Raw genomic sequence first — 14610 nt, forward strand, 5'->3', positions numbered from 1 at the left:
TATATATATATATGAGAAGTTATTCTTGAAAAATTAACTAAACATATGAAAAATAAAAACCCAATATAGATATATTAGAAATAATAACATATATATGAAGTATAATTTTACAATGAAAGCAAGTTCTGAATGAATTCTAAGGCTAAGAGGTTGGTGGATTGTTTTTGAAATTAATTTTTCATGAGAGGAAAATATACAACTATTAAACCTTTTTAACTTTATCTTACATAAAAACAAAAATGCCATATTGATTTAATTATAGCTCTAGAAAACAAATTCAGAAGTACGCAAAATTCATTGATTGTATTGACAAATATACAAAATCTATATAAGTTTATTCAAATATGAGTTACTAATGTTTAATATCACTATAATAGATATTTGAATTCATAGTTCAAATATCACTTGCAAAAATTCAAAATATCTTTCACACTTTTTGTATATAGCCTAGAAAGACAAATTCAACAATTTTAATCAAAGTTCATTGATTGTATGAATAAATATCTAAAGCTTATTTATCCTTCATTCAATATTTTCTCTTTTATTTTTCTATTGATTTTATTTACTCTTTTTATTTTATTTGTGTTTCCTTTTTATTTTATTTTAAATTTGATTCAATCAATCGTATTAAAAATAAGTTAATGTTGAACGAATATAAAAATAAGTGAAGAAAATCAAATAAAACATAAAAACATAAAGGACAATTTTAAATTATTTTAAAAAAAATATGCATACTTTTTTAAAATAATTAAAAGTGAAAACATAAGAAATTAATAAAAGAAAAAAAAAGTTTAAAGTGAGAAAGAAATTAAAGAATTATTTTGCAAAGAAAGAAATGGAAATAATTAAAGATATGTAAGTTTTAATATTAATATATATTAGCACTAACTAATTTTAAAGTAATCAATTAAAAATGATTTGTGTCAAATTTGTTCACTCATTACTAATCTTCAAGAGAGAGAACACAATCTCCATGTAGTTTAGGGAGTTATAGAAACATATTTAAGTTTGTTTGTCTCTGTGATTTCAATCATAGTCTAGAGGAATATCTGTGTCTTATCACTAAAATTAATTCAGAATTCAGTTACTAATATTGAATAACATTATTAAAATATTTGAAATCATAGTTCAAATATGGGTTGAAAAAATGCAAAATATCTTTCATACTATTTGTATATATCCTGTGGAGAATTTCTTGGGCAAACGTGTATACATACATATATTTTAAATATTATACAAATGATTAATGGCAATCAAAATTTATTTATTTAATCTATAAATAAAAACCCCAGCCTACAATAAAATAAATGATAAGTGTTTTCGTAGAATGGTAAATAATAGTTTGTAAACTCACGTTATGAATTAATTAAATATTACTGAGTGAATATATGTTGTAATTAGAAGGATTCTTACACATGTTTCATCGGCTTTATAACAATCAGTCTATTGTAATTGTCTTCCTCTGTATTTAGGACTAAAAGCTTACGCATGTAAATTTTAATTAATATCAATGTGTAAATGATGGTATAATATGAATCTTACACCCTAACATGCTTTGTTTTGTTATCATTGTCACCAATTTTATTAGTAGCTAACCACTCTATCAGGAATTACGACTAAAAGGTTATTAGCGTAAAGTCAAGTAATATCAAGATGTACCTTATGACACAATATGAACCATAGAACATGCCATTTTTTTTGTTTTATTATTCCCATCACCAAATTCACCAGGTTTAAGTTGACAGTAAACTTAATTATTTTCCTCTATCAGGCTAAGACTAAAAGCTCATTCACGTGAAGTTTAAGTAATACATGTCACTATTAGTGGCTAAAAGAGTCATCTAGAACCATTTCATTGAAAATTATCGATAAAATATGTTTTGTTAAATCCTTAAATATTATATCAAACCAATAATGACAAAACGAATTCATATTTTCTCTATAAAAGTTACCCCTCACTGAAAAAAATAGTTCTTTAAGAATGTTTTAAATAAGTTCTAAAATAATATTATGAATTAATTAAATACTATAAAAGAATATATGTCATAATTAGAAGAATGTTCATATTTTATTTTGTTATTTTCATCATCAAATGCATTAGTTTTACATTGACAGTCAACCTACTACAATCGTCTTCCTCTACCGGGGCTTAGAAGTGAAAGCTCATGTACCTAAAATTTAAATAGTATTATCATCATCAATGGAGGAATCACATGTATTCAAAAGGTGTCAACTCACACAACTTCATTGAAGAAGTATAATATGTTGATAGGCGAAAAGTTTTTTTTATATGCATAATATTTATTTGACTCTTTATATACTTTTTTTTTAAAAAAACTGTCATGTTTGTATTTGTTATCTCCATTATTAAATTCACTGATATTATATTGGTTGTTAGCCTACTACAATCCTTTTCCTCTACCGGGGATTAGAATTGAAGGCTTATGCAGGAGAAGTTCAAGTAATATAAGTATGTACCTTATGATATAGTATGAACCTCATAACATGTGATATTTCATTTTGTTATACTTACCACTATATTCACCAGCTTTTAAATTGATTGTCAGCCTATTACAATTGTTTTCCTATATCATATGCACATAAAAGTTTAAGTAATAAACCGTGGCAGAGCCACACGTATTCAAAAAGAGTCTACTTACATGGCTCCACTAAAACGGTATAGATACTACGTGCTATTTACATCTCTAAATATTATAACAAATGATTATTGACGATCGAAATTTATATTTTTTCTATAAAAGATACCCCACCAAACAAGTGTTTTATCTAGAATCTTTTTGAATAAATTTTTAAATCACATTAAGAATCAATGGAATACTATTGAGTGAATATATAGAATCATTATAAAGATTGTTATATTTTTTTAGGTTATTTCCATCAGAATTCACAAGTTTTACATTGACAGATAGTCTACAATAATCGTCTTCCTTTATTGGAGTTAAGGATTAAATGCTCATCCACGTAAAGTATAAATAATATTCATTGTCATCAATGACAGAACCATGGGTATTCGAAAGATGTATGTGTAGATAGGTTAAAAGTTCTATAGATATATACATTCTATTTATACAATTCCTGAATTTACTCGTATTTGTATTTTTTTCATCTTATAGCACCCCTTGAAAAAAATAGTTCCTCCATTTCAGCCAACATATAATCTTAAGTTAATACTCACTAAAGGACAAACAAGATTATGGCAAGTAAACCATACGCTTCCAAAATCATTTGTAGTCGTCATTCCCATTTTAAACTTATAAAGAAAAACACACAAGAGTTACTTTTTATTTTTCTAAAAGAATCAAATTCACTCTTTGCTTTTTCTAAAACAAGGTGAATTATGCATTTTAAAGAATTAACCGAAGATCCAAACATGAATGAAACAGACAAGATGTTGGTTTCACAACTTGGTTGAATCCCACAACACAGAAATTCCTATTTCTTAAATCCAATTGATGCTTCGAAAGAAAGAACAAATTTGAAGCCTCCTTCAATTCCTTTTCCATCCGAATCTGAGTGGTCGTTGGAATTCCCCTTTCATGGTTGCAATGGATGGAGGGATCAAAAATGAAATGGAAAGAATGGATTGAAATGATTGAGGTTATATGGAAAGATGCAGGGATTTATAGAGCTATCAAGAATTTAGTTTATAGAGTCCAGACATATCAAAAGATTATTTTTGGGTTGGTAGAAAAGTGGTGCTACGAGACTAACAATTTTGTGTTTCTGTGGGATGAGGCTATTGTTATTCTTGAAGACGTGATGATTTTGGGAAGTTCTCTGTTCTGCGTGACTTTGTTTTCCCCCTTCGATCCCCTGAGTTTGTAGAGATTAAAGAAAATCTTGAAAATGCACAAAGGAATCTTATCAGATTAAATACTAATAATTACAGTAGGTGGTTGAATTTTTTCCATAAATAGTTGTAAGGATTTTGAAGATGAAGCTTTTCTTTTTTCTTTGGTTATCAAGATTTGTGTTTCCATGTAAAATAGGTGCTCTTGTTTTCTCAATACTTGTTAATCTTTCTAGCGGTATGCGACTAGCACTTGCTCCTGTTGGGTTTTTGAGCTTTTTTCCCTTCCTATGTAATAGTCCAAGGTTTTGGGTTTTCCTTCATTTCCTTTGTGCATTAATTTAATCAAAATTGACTATTTTGCTAATAAGCCCATTCCTATGGTGCATATGTATTATTTTCTTTTAGGTCTTATTTTAGAAGGATCACAAGAAATTGAGAGTAGCCATATAAAGAGAACAACGATTGATGCAGATTTTCGCATAAGCCCTAGCAGCCAATTTTAAATCGCGATTTCCCCTTCGTTTCTTATCCGATTGAGTTGATTTTTGGATAGCTTGTTTCTTTCAACTTAACCTTTCAATGGAAACATACAAATGGTGATTTCGAGTCGTGTAGCTCCAGATTTTTTCTCCTGAATAGTAGCTGCGATTTGGTGTTTTTACTTCTTTTATTTCTCTAGTTTTTCGCACTTTGTTGATGGCCATTATGGAGAACACTTTTATAAATCTTGTTGATTTTATTGGATCTTATGCATTGTGGTTTTTGCTCTTCACACCAAAGAGGTTTTCCACATTAACATTTGGTGTCTTGATTTATTTTTCTTGCTTTGTTGAATTATTTGTTGCCCAAACAGTTTGTTCTAGCATTATTTAGTCTACTCTTGGTTCAAATAAAAGATCAAGTTTTGCTTGGGATTTCTTCGACTATTGCTCATTCATGCACATTTATTTTGTGTTTTTTAATCCCAATAGCACCTGTTGTTCTTGCTAGTATATATAGGGACTTGGGCTCGATGAAATAGGTTATGATAATGCCATCCACTAGAAATGGAGACATATTTGGCATTCATAAACATAGTCTTTGGTCGCCATTGTTCTTTGTTCAAGTTTGGGCTTGGGAGATGATGGTATCTTTGTAGCAAGAGAAGGTCCAAAATCACAATATATTTAGTCGACTGAGAATACACCGATGGAAAAATATGAAACAAGATTGTGTAATTAATGTGAGGGCTATTGACTCATCCAAAGAGATTTTTCAATGTAGGCCATACACATTGGTTGTGGAAGGTTGGTCGATTCCCAAGTCTTACCAGGATAAAGAAGAGTGGACAATAGTTTGAGGGAAAATTATGGATGTAGAAATGGAGTCTTTCGTTTGATTCTTGAGGGCATCTGAGCTTGTTGATTTTGATTGTCAAGATCACTATCGACCAAAATCGGGTTACAATGCAGTTTGAATATGATTAAGACTTCCCGAAATGGATTCCTTGCTTGCCTTCATGTCCAGATCTTGCCTGGTACATCTAGAGCAGACCTATCAATTCCAATTTTATGTTATACTATCCGTCTAGGCTGTTTGAACCAGATGTAACTATACAACATTTGAAATGATGGAGAAACGAAACTAATCTGGATGTTTATAATGTTCATCATGGTTTACTGAAAGAATGTCGAGTGGAGAATTACCTCAAAATTCTCCTGGTTTTACTCCTCATTCGAAGTAGAAGCATACTGCACAATAGAAAATGACAAAGAGAATTCATCTATGAAGGTTTGTCAAACAGTGGCCTATCGAATGAGGAGAAAAATCATGAGGAACTTTAAGGTAATTCTCCACTTGATATTCTTTTGGTAGATCAGGAAGAACATCATAGAAATCCCGATTAGTTTCGTTTCTCCATCTTTTCAAATATTTTGTACTTACATCATGTTAAACATCCTAGTCGGATAATATAACCTCAAATCAGAATAGATAGGTCAACTATAGTCATACCAGGACTTGAAGTGAGCAAGGAATCCATTTAGGGAAGTCTAAATCATATCCAAATTGCATTGTTATCTTATTTGGTCGATAGGGCTCTTGACAATCAAATCTAACAAGCTCATATATTGGGCATCGAACGAAAGACTCCATTAACATATCAAAATTTTTCCATCCAACTATTGTCCACTCTTTTTTATCCTTGTAAAACTTGGGAATCAACCAACCTTCCACAACCAAAGTGTATGGCCTCCATCGAAAAAAATCTGGATGGGTCTATATATAGTGTCCCTCACATTAATTACACCCAATTGTTTCATATTGTTCCATCGACATATTCTCACCCCACTAACTATATTGTAATTTGGAGCCTACTCTGGCTGCAAATATATCATCTTATCCTAAGCACAAACATGAACAAAGAACACTGCCGACCAAAGACTAAGTTTTTGAACTACAAATATGTCTCCATTTCTACGTGTCACTTTTGATGAAACCATTTTCATAACTTTTTTCAACGAGCCCAAATCCATATATATACTAGTAAGAAATAATGAGTTATTGGGAAAGACAAGCACAAAATAAATGTGCATGACATGGCAATAGCCGAAGAAAATCTAAGTAAAAACTTTCACTTCTATTTGAACCAGAAGAAGATAAAATAATGCAAGAACGAACTGCTTGGGCAACAAACAAATTAACAAAGCAAGAAAAATAAATTGACACACAAGACACCAATTTTTAACGTGGAAAACCTCTTCGATGTGAAGAGTAAAAACCACAAGGACAAAGATCCAATGTAAAACGAGAGTTATAAAGTGTTCGCCAAAATGACCAGCAAGAAACTGTCAAATAATGAGCAACACAACTACAAGATAGTAACAAAAACTAGATGTAAAAATACCAAATCGCAACTACTGTTCATGAGAAATCTCGATCTACATGACTCCAAATCACCCTTTCTCGGTTCTAATTCAAAGATTAAGTTGAAGGGAACAAGCTATCAAAAAACTAGCTCAGTCGAATAAGAAACGAAGCGAGAATCTTGATTTGAAATAGACTATTAGGGCTTTTGCGGAAATCCACATTATATTACTGTTCTCTTGATATGGCTGCTCTTAATCTCTTGTGATTCTTCTAAAATAAGACCTAAATGAAAGTAATACATATGCACCATAGTATTGGGCTTATGTGCAAAGTGAGCTACTCAAATTGGGCTAAATTAATCCACAAAGGAAAGGAAGAAAGACCCAAAACTTTGGACTTTTATATATCTAAATATGAAGAGAGAAAAAAGGGCCAAAATCCAACCGGAAGCAAGGGCTAGTCACATACCTCTGTCTAGATTAACAACTATTTAGAAAACATGAGCACCTTGTTGACATCCTTTGAGACGGCGCAACATTGAAATGAATAAAGAGTATAATTCAAGCTTTATTCAAATGGCTTCAATGTGAAGCAATTATGTGTACTTGTAAAGACATTTAGTAAACAATATTAGTAATAAATAAATATAAATAAAAATAAATGAATCAAATATTAAAATAAAAATCCATCTTATTTACATGAAAGATCTTAGAAATCGACGTTTATTTCTTCATAGGTCAATTTTAACAAACAAAATATATGAACTTATATTAAATTTTGTCTTTTATCACTGGGAGGCTTCCAAAACCGACAGAGAGATTTTTTCATTGCACAATTCTAACTTGTCAAACAAACTTAATGATATAGTAATCAAATTAAACAAGAAAGTAATATTTAATTAGGTGAAAAATAACAAAACAAATCCCAAAAAAAAACATGGCCGAGAGATCAAACTAAATATAAAATTAATCTAACAATTGAGAGTGCAAGATGAAGCAATATAAATAAGCAGAAGATGGATTGTCAAATAAAGTAATTCCCAAGAACATTAATAATAAATATAGCACAACAACATAAATTATAGTAAAAACTAGATTAGCCATGGCCTGTGCTAAGCATGGCCCACCATGATTGGTTTTGTTGTTTGCTTTTTTTTTTTTTATTGTAATAACAATATAAATTACACAGTTCAACTACATATAGGCAAATTTTTTTGTACCATGCAAAGAGGATAAAACTCATATACTACCTTTTAATAATATTGATTTATTCTTAAATCAAGACAGATAAAATCAAACACCAATACATACTAAAGTTTATACAGACAATATTGGATTGTGTATGTACAATATATGCATAGTTAATTACTTTTATTATAGTATATTAAGTGCCTAAGACAATTCCATAATCAAACATTTTAGACATAGATCAACAATCTCTGATTTCAAGAATTTTCTGCACTTCATAATGTTGAATATTGTTGTTGGTGGGAGACTACGAGCACTATCGTTTTCTTATAACTTGGAATTTTATTATATCAAAGTAAGGACCCGCTTCGATCTTACAATCTTGATCACACTTGTTACTTGCTTCAACAAAACTCCTTACTTTAGCTCTCACACTAGTTTGCTATCTTGATTTCTTACTTACTTGATTCCTTTGTTTCTTGCTTGGTTACATGTCAAATGAATCACCTCTATTTATCGGAGCTGATGGAAGAATCTAGGGAGATACATACTACTCTCTTCTAGAATATTCCAAACTATCTTTTTCTAGACCTATCTTTTTTTCTAGAACATTTCTAGACCATTCTATCTAGAATACTCATTCTAGAGATCTTCCTTCAATTCTCCACAATTCCGGAATATTCTAGAGTTTTCTTGACTTATCTTAAGTAATAATTAAGTTGATGATGAATTTTTAACACTCCGCTTCAACACCAACTTAATTTTTCCTTTGCGTCTGTTGTGAGTGATTCTTGCTTTGCAAGCATGATGGAGTCCATGCCCTCTAAATCTCCTCCTTCATCGAATTATTTCGATCCCTACTCTTTGAAGCTTCTTCAAAGATATTATCATTTTTATTGTTAACCATCTCTGATAATGTTGCGTCTATATACTTGAAATTTGAGCATTTCAAGCGTTTCTTCCTTATTAGTTGAGGTTGAAGAGCTTCTTGGACTTTTCTTGAAACAGTTCTGGGGTTTCATGAGTTCTGGGGTTTCATGTACTCTTATTTTCCATGAATTCTTATTTTCCATGAATTCTTATTTTCTCTTTCAAGTTTATATTGTAGCTCTTGCTCCAATTTTCTTGAATCTGACAATGAGACTTCGTTGTACAACCATATTGGTGCTTCATCGAGTACCACATAAGTTGTCTCAGTTGGCATGACGTATATTGATTCTAACCTTCTCCCTTCTATTATTGGTATGCTTGTAACTTTTAAGTTTTGATATACTTTTACGTCATTTGACCTAAACAAGTCATAGTTACCAGAATCTGTTAGTTGTGATACAGATAATAAGTTTTTATTCATACGTGGAACATGGTAGATATTTTGAAGTTCCACTTGTCTTGAGTTGTGATGAGGCATGACCACCGTTTTGCCGATATAAGTTATTGACTTTTTTGAATTATTTGCAGTCACCACTACTTGACTGCCTTTCTACTCACTCATATTTATCAGTGTTTTCTCATCGCCGATTATATGATCAAAACATTCTGAATCAACGATCAAATAATGTTTATAATCTACAAATTTCTCACTTATAGTTGTAAGTGCGATCTCCTCTTCTTTGTTAGAGTGATAGGGGACAAGATCCTCTTGTTGATTAGTTTCTTCAACTACATAAGAGGTCTCAAAATTCCAAACTTCTTCTTCATCTTTCCTATTTTGAGTAGAAGTTTCTACATTACCTTAAACTTTCTTAAACCAGTAGTCTCTAGCGTAGTGTCCTTTCTTTCCACAATTGTAGCACTTCTGCATTTGTCAGTTGTTGAAGCCTTTCGCCTGCTTGTTTTGTTGTTGAGTTCTTTGATGTTGGATCTCTTGGTCTCCCCCTGGCTATAAGCTTCTCTCCGCTTCTCTTTTTTGATAGGTTTGCCTTTTGCTGAAGAGCACCTTATCTTCATCTTTTATAGTAAGACTTTATAATGTCTTATCCTAATCTTCTTCATTTTCCAACAGATTTCCCAACTCAGATAAAGTTGGTTCTGAGCTCTACCATCGTATGGCTGTGATTATGCCTTTGTACTCCGGTCTTAGACCATGAACAATAATTCTCCTTACTCTTATCTATGTGATAGCATTCTTTGGATCTAATTTTGATATGTCATCAGATAAAGGTTTTACCCTTGAGAAGTATTGATTGATTGTCATATTCTGTTGAGAGATCAACAAAAGATCATTTTCAAGCCTTTGTAATCTCGCATCATTCTTCTTTGTAAAAATTGTTGCCAAGGTGTTCCAAGCTTCTTTGGGTGTCTTGGCGTTTTTAATCCGTTGTAGAAACTCATCCTCAATTGTTATAGAGAGAACAAACATGGCCTTTCCAGTTGCCTTCCACCTCTTTGTTGCTTCATCATCTGTTAGTGGTATGGTGTCTGATCTAGTGATAATATCCAATAATTCATGGCCAAGAAAATAATATTGCATTCTTGTGCTCGATGATCTGTAGTTGCTTGCGTTGATCTTCTCAACGCTATTGAGAGTGATTATGAAAACTATCATTGATAAGTGCCTCGCGATATAGCCCTCGACAATAGCTTGTAGGATATTCTTTGAGTTACTACCTCGCTCTTATCCACCAAGCTCTGGTACCACTTGTTGAATATCGTTGATTGGACAGAGACGATGGGCACTACTGATTTTTCACAACTTGAATTTTACTATACCAAAGTAAGGACCTGCTTCGGTCTTACAATCTTGATCACAGTTATTGCTTGCTTCAGCAATACTCCTTACTCGAGCACTCACACTTGTTTGATCTCTTGCTTTCTTGCTTACTTGGTTATTTTGTTTCTTGCTTTGTTGCATATAAAATGAACCACCTCTATTTATAGGAGGTGATGGAAAAATCTAAATAGATACATACTACTCTCTTCTAGGATATTTTTAACTATCTTTTTCTAGACTTATATTTTATAGAACATTTCTAGATTATTCTATCTAGAAAACTTATTATAGAGATCTTCCTTCGATTCTCCGTAATTCTGAAATATTTTAGAGTTTTGTTTGACTTATCTTAAGTAATAATTAAGTTAACAGATAACAAATATTATACTTAGCCTACCCATTTTGAAATTTTATCCTCTGTGGTTCCTACTGGACCATGAATATAGAGGTGTCCCAATTTTCATGCAAACGGGATAAAAAATTTAGTGCATTGGTAATTGTATCTTAGTGAACCAAAGTCCTTACGAGACTATATATTCCAAAGAAGCAGGCTCAACCGCTCAAGACAATACTTATTATTCACCTTATCGGGATTGCATTTACACCGAAAATGAAAATTAACACAATAAATCCAATATGTTTTTTATCCAAATGTTACCAACTTTTATACGTTTTCATTAATTTTCTGAAGCATCGAGCGTAAGTGAATAAAATATCTAAAGTGACAATATAGTCAGAATATTAGCTTCACCATACAGTTGCTAACAACATTAACAACTACGACACTTCCGGATTGTCATTATCATTGCCATCTTTCAATGCCATTCAAGAAAGTCAAGAACCGGAACAATATCACGAAATGGTCCAAATAGTGGTTAAAATATGATATTATTCGAAGCAACACCACAAACAAAAGCATCACGTATCACCTTAAACTGAAATATAATTGTTTCAAGCAGTTTTTTCTTAAGTAGTATTGTAGAACATACTAATAATTATATTAGTGATTTTGTTCAATCATTTTTTGATAATATCACCACTTACACTTTTAGTCACTTTCAAAAGGAAAGTATCTTCTTCCTAATTGTTAACTCTTTAATTTTAATATCCCACACAACATGCTTAAGAAGAAAGAATTAAATGATATTTGAGTACATTATTTATCTCCTTAGTTTAATACCACAAGTTTTTTATTTTCTAAAAATTTGGCAAATTAAACTAAGACAAAACGTAGCGAGTAGTAAGTAAATCTCCTATGCAATTTAAGGAACAAATTTAGAAATTAACTAGTACTATATTTATTAAGGATATGCCAGAGTAGATTTACCAAACAGTTGCATCTGTCATGAGTAATTTCACATCCATTGCCACTATTGGAGTTGAAGCCTGGATTGGGAAGATTAAGGGATTGAGAGAAAAAATCTTAAGAGGAACGAATTGGCTAGAGAATAGAGGATGTGCATATGGAGGAGAGCATTTTCGCAGAATTAGAAGGAGGTGGAATAGAGCCCTAGTGATGAGATAATTGATTTCCAAATTCAATAATATCCTATATATATAAGACTGAGCTGTCAATTATAAGTCACATGGAACTCAAAAATATAATTTCGACTTTTTCCAATTTATTTACTTTTTTCTTTCTATTCGGTGTCTAATATCAACTTAGTGGCCAACTTATTCAGATTTAAGCTCTCATGCTCAAACTCCAAACTTCGGTTTACTTATCCGACTACGTACAACCTTTGCAAGTATATTTGACCCATTACAAACATCAATACATGCAAGAAAAGAAATCACCATAGCATCCAATGTTTATTCAGAAAAAGTCACCAAAGAAAAATGTAAGGAACTTACGCCAATTTACAAGTGACAGTACAATGTCAGACAATCAAATTATCCATCGGGACCAATGTTGTTTCCACAAAATCCTAATTTAGGAATGCTCTAAAGAACAATACAAATGTCTAACAACACAAAATTATATTTTTTTTAAAATAATACAGTGAACCACCATCAATTATTAAGTAGAAGACAATATCATGAGCCTTAATATAAATACTGATTTTTAAAACACTACTTACCTTAGTACAAAATAAACTTTCATATCACTTCCTTCCGCAGTCCTCCTCCATCGAATAAATATTGATCATTTGCTGTTAGAATATAAAAAAGGTAAAGAATGAAAACAAACCTGTACTTTTTCAAGAAAGCATAATTCTTCATATAGTATGTTGAAAGTCATATTTTTCCCATCAATATAGTGTGCAATAGCACTTCCAACAATTATGAACCATCACAATAATTTTCCACAAAATGATATAGACAATGTTAAACACAAGGAAACTAACATTCTAAGTTTTAGCAATACAAAAAAGGTATACATGCAAGCACAAAGATAAAGTTTGAGATTTCAAAAATATTAGAACACCGTTAAATGTCTTACAAAATATGACTTGGACACATGATTAATCAATAAGGATTGTATTACACCAAGTAGTTCGCAATTTTAGTTTTAGAAGGGAAGCTTTGGAGTTACTGGTAAACTCGTTGTCATATGACCTGAGGTCACGGGTTCATCTCTTTGAAAAAACCTCTGGCAAAATAAAGGTAAGGCTGCCTAAAATAGGACCGAACCCTCATAGAGAGATCACTAGTACACCCAATTGTCTTTTTTTGGTAGTTCACAATTTTATTTTAGATTGCTACATGTACAGAAAGCATCAGGGCACCAACCACCAAACAACATCTGATACAAACATGGTCAATGTCAAAGTTTTTTTGCGATTCTGTATAAAGCAATGTAGTTCATGATCTTATTAAGTTATTGTAAGTTTAAGCATGATCACAGTATAATCTATGTGCCAGGTGTAACAGCAATGATACTATTATACTTTTCTATTCAATGGCCAGTTCCTTGTTTAAATTCTTACTGAAGCCATTATCTCGTTAACTGATAGAAGCACAATTTTTACCGAGACATGAAAGGCAACTAAATGTATGATATTTTATCTTTAATGAAAATATATGTAAGGTACCAATAAAATCATGAGTTTTAAAAGCACACAAATATTTATAGGTTATAGAAATGGATTAAAATATCTCATGGTCTTTGCCTTTTACATTGCACTTAAGGTAACTTTTTATCTGTTCAGCATTCTCAAGACAACTTTAAGGTTTTATTTCACGAGTGGAGTAATCTTAGTAGTATCAAGAACACAAGAGAGTGTTAGGATCGAATTCACGCACACACACTAGATGAATGAAGAACACAAGAGCTTTCAAGAGAAAGAGATGAGAGATCTAGAGAGAGAAAGAGAAAAATCCAATATTTCGTGGTAACACCCCGTGAGTAAACTTCCACGGCGGTGAGGTATATTTATATTAATAAATCAGAGTATTTTTTGTTACAAAGAATAAATAGAAAAACCTAAAATAGAGAATAAATAGGAAAGCCTAAAATAGAGAATAAATAGGAAAACCTAAAATTAATCGGGCTCCACTACCTAACAATTCTCCCACTTGGAGACTGACTCAGTCATCCAAAAAATACATTCTCAAAAAAAATCTCTTCATCATCAACATCTTTACCACACCGCAACATCTGTATCAACAAATACAGAAGACCAACCGAGGTTTTACACAACCTCAGTTTCCCAACATCAACACATTTCGTCAACATGTCTGCCGGGTTCTTTGCACCCTCTATCTTCTCCAAGCACATATCACCATCCTCCACTGCCCTGCGAGTGAAATGGTATCGCCTTCTGATGTGCTTTGTCTTCGAATAATAGACTGGATTTTTCACCAACTGTATGGCACTCTGGCTATCTGAGTAAAGAATCTTCTCGCTCTGCTTCTTGCCCAATTCCTCAAGATAATCTGCCAGCCATATCATCTCTTTCCCAGCTTCAGCTATTGCCACATACTCAGCTTCAGTAGATGAAAGAGAAATACACTTCTGAAGCCTGGACATCCAACTCACTACGGTTCCACCTATGGTGTAAATGTACCCGGATGTACTCTTGCTCGAGTCAACATCCCCACCATGATCA

The 14610-nt window shown here is 31.9% G+C and overlaps 1 long non-coding RNA gene across 3 annotated transcripts in view; it reads right to left on the reverse strand.

The window, feature by feature from the left end:
- Positions 1-14610, reverse strand: part of LOC107024254 — a 22576-nt gene that overhangs the window by 3572 nt on the left and 4394 nt on the right. Inside the window, exons 2-3 of one of the 3 annotated variants that reach the window (XR_003579627.1) lie at positions 12640-12711; positions 3278-3834 (exon numbers count right to left, since the gene is read on the reverse strand). This is a non-coding gene — a long non-coding RNA (uncharacterized LOC107024254). Of the gene's footprint in view, positions 1-3277; positions 3861-12639; positions 12712-14610 lie in introns of those variants that run through there. The other 2 variants (XR_003579628.1, XR_001457330.2) reach the window with 2 other exon arrangements.

This window comes from Solanum pennellii, chromosome 7 (genome assembly GCF_001406875.1).
Source record: "Solanum pennellii chromosome 7, SPENNV200".
Taxonomy (NCBI): domain Eukaryota; kingdom Viridiplantae; phylum Streptophyta; class Magnoliopsida; order Solanales; family Solanaceae; genus Solanum; species Solanum pennellii.